Raw genomic sequence first — 3,180 nt, forward strand, 5'->3', positions numbered from 1 at the left:
TTCTTTTCATTAAAAATATAGAAATAACAAACTAAGTCAAAATGGATTAAGAAATACAATAGGTAAAGGTAGTACTACCACTTAAACCAGTCTGAAAAGAAAAATATTAAGCGGTCTTCTTTATATACAGAACTACATAACCATATAGTGATGCTATTCATGAAGTTATGGAGTGTGTACTGAATTCCAGTGTTGGCAAGGAAAGTCAATACCAATTTTGCGTGTATGTAGGAAGTTTCTTACCTAAAAAAGTACTCTGCTTACCTGAGCAGAAAAGATGATCCACCCAATCTACTACTTTTTTCTTCCTCGGATTAAAGAAATACACACAACAAACAGAGGAGTTATTAATATTGAAGCAAGAAACGCAGAGCTCTGACGGATGTTTTATTTTACTTGACAGCTGTTGCCATGGATTAGTGTACACAGACAGGATGAAATTTGCATGAATCGTTTTCCGGTGCAGAAGGGGAATACATGGCAGGTTATACTGATACATTATACTCTTTGTTTCTGTGTGTTTGGGAGATCAGATCACCTCCATGCAATGTGCTAGCTGAAGATGGCTATAAAAAACTCTGAGTGCTGAGTAGCTCTTCTAAGTGAGAATTATCAAATGTTCATATATTAAGGAAATATTCTAGAAGAATAAAACAAATGCACAGCCCATACTGAAAGGTACATTGTTTGAAATCTATTACTAAACAGCTCCATCCTGAATTTTATGACTGTATTTAGTACATCTGTGACATTTTATGTACTCACTGATGAAGACAAACATTTAACAATATAAACTTAATGCATATGATAGCTGAGTGGTCAATTTAAAGTATTGTCCCCGTTTCAAATGCAAAAATAGCATCCTGCAGAATCCTCCCCATATGCATTTGCCCCTTTCCTCATCCCTCAGCTATTTGGCTGGCAGGTAAAGTGTTAACTTTAACACATGCCCTGCTGTCAGAGGACTGTTTTCTTCTGACTGACTACTTCCAGCAGCCAACAAGTGCAAGTGGTAGAAATGGGACCATGGGGGGATTAGTCTCACCACCTGGGCAAACTCGGTAAGGACTAATCTACTCTGCATATTGTCAATCCCCCTCAGTGTTGCCAGATGCCTCCTTAGATCCAGAATTTTAGATTGCAGGCAGGTAACCTGCTCACACTTGCTATAATAATACATCCCTAGGCACCTTCTCCTGGAGTGAATACATGTGGCAAGATGTGCACAGAATTACATTTCCCAATGTGCTACAACTGGTGCTAAAGGGCAAATCTAGCAAAAGTTAAAATGTACAATATATTCTTACCCTCCTTCCTGTTTTTCCAAGTCCTTTACCACCTGGGTGTGGTATCAAATGCTACATGTTGAGAATCATGCTGATGAAGGGAGGATAGGGAGAGGGAATTATTCCCAAATTGCCAATATGCTGGCCTTCACATTGCATGCTAGCAGGTGTATAGCTGGCCTTGAGTGCTGTTACTGGTAACTCAACCTATACTGTATCTTCCCAAAAATCCTGGCATGAAAAGAGTTAAAACACCAGTATTTTAAATACCCATGGGGTGTGTACTTTTCAAAAATATATGGTTTTCATGGGGTAAATTAAATTGGCTGGTTTCAAAGATGTCACAAATTGGACATAGGTGCAAACTGGACAGATATCAAAATTAAATTAAAAATGTGCCCCCAAGTGTGATCTTTTAGCCCCCAAACAACTAAACAAGCTTATGAACCAATACATGGTTATATCACTGTACTCAGCTTCAAAGATTTCCCAAATAAGGCATGTGGGCCGAATGACTACATTTCAAAATTCCATGTAGCAATATGCTACTTGTAATTATTGCCCTATTACTTGTAAAACCATAAAAACCATAAAAACATCAGCTATTTCTCAGGACAAATAGTAGAAGCTATTTAGCAGGTTTTTTCATGAGCTTTTGTAGATGAATAAAATATTTTTCAAATAAAAGTAGGAGAAAAAAAGATAAAAAAAAGTATTGCTTTTCTTCAATTTGTCACCATATTTTACATATTGTTTTTAAAATAATAAATTAGATCATATGCTCAAAGTAATAGTATCTAAAGAAAAGGCAATTCTTGTCCTGAATATATACCTTGTTTGGGTACAGCAAATGAGAAAGAAGAAAATGAAAGCACTGCAGAAATACAGCCAGTATCGCGAAAGGTACAAAAAATAAAAACCTGGTGTCACCTCTGCATAGTCATTACAGAGCGGATGCACCGTAGTGATCCACTAAGCTACGGACAGTTATCACATTGCGGCGCTCACTATGTCTGCCATATGGGGAGCTCCGCCTGCTGGCTATTCCTTGAACTACACCAAGTAGAAGCTGGCCGGCGGTGACGCGGTTGTCGGTGCTGGTGACGCGCATCCGCTCTGTGTGTGCAAGGGGGGCAGTGCGCAGAAAGGGAGAAGAAGGCCGGAGCTGCCGGTGTAGTGTGCGAGTGTACGTGGGTTTGGTCCGTCCGGACCCTGTTTGGATTCTGGATCCGTCAAAGCTCGAGAGGAGGCCGGTAGAAGGCACCGGAGCTCAGCAGCCCGAGCCTTCCTCCGGTGTAACGGATCAGCCTACGTTTGAGGCATCAAGACAAACCGAGGAGGTAACAGCGCCGAGACCTGTGCACGGTGTAGAGTCGCATCGTGGACCCGAGTGTTCCCACAACCACTCTGCGCCCGCTAACTCCCTGACTGTGTGCACACCCTCTGAACATCTGGCACCTCCGGGTCCTGCCTCCACATCTGGAGCAGCGGAGCGTACATGCGCCCCCAGTGCACCCGGTTATAACTTATCTGCACCCATTTACCCAGTGCTGCTAGAGCCCGCGTCACTGTTGGCAGCAGAGCTTGCAGTCACCCATAGGGAAGCTAACTGCACTCACCTATACCCAGTGTACACTGTGCCTGAGCACATAGGTGCAGAGGGTACACCCGCCACACTCCTGCCCTCCTTAATCCTCTATCCTACCCAGCTCAGCCAGGCTGACCCTCCCCCAACAGACCCACACTGGGAGCCAGCCCTGGAATCCCCGGAGGGAGCATCTGGAGGTCCCCTGATTGTGACCCGAGCATCAGTGGTGACAGCATCCAGTGGGCAGGATGACGACAGCAAGATGAGCCAGGACAAGAAAAAGAAGGCCAACTATATTATGTTCGT

Source organism: Sceloporus occidentalis, unplaced genomic scaffold, assembly GCF_023333645.1.
Source record: "Sceloporus occidentalis isolate IW3139 unplaced genomic scaffold, rSceOcc1.0.p SCAF_24, whole genome shotgun sequence".
NCBI classification, from domain to species: Eukaryota; Metazoa; Chordata; class Lepidosauria; order Squamata; family Phrynosomatidae; genus Sceloporus; species Sceloporus occidentalis.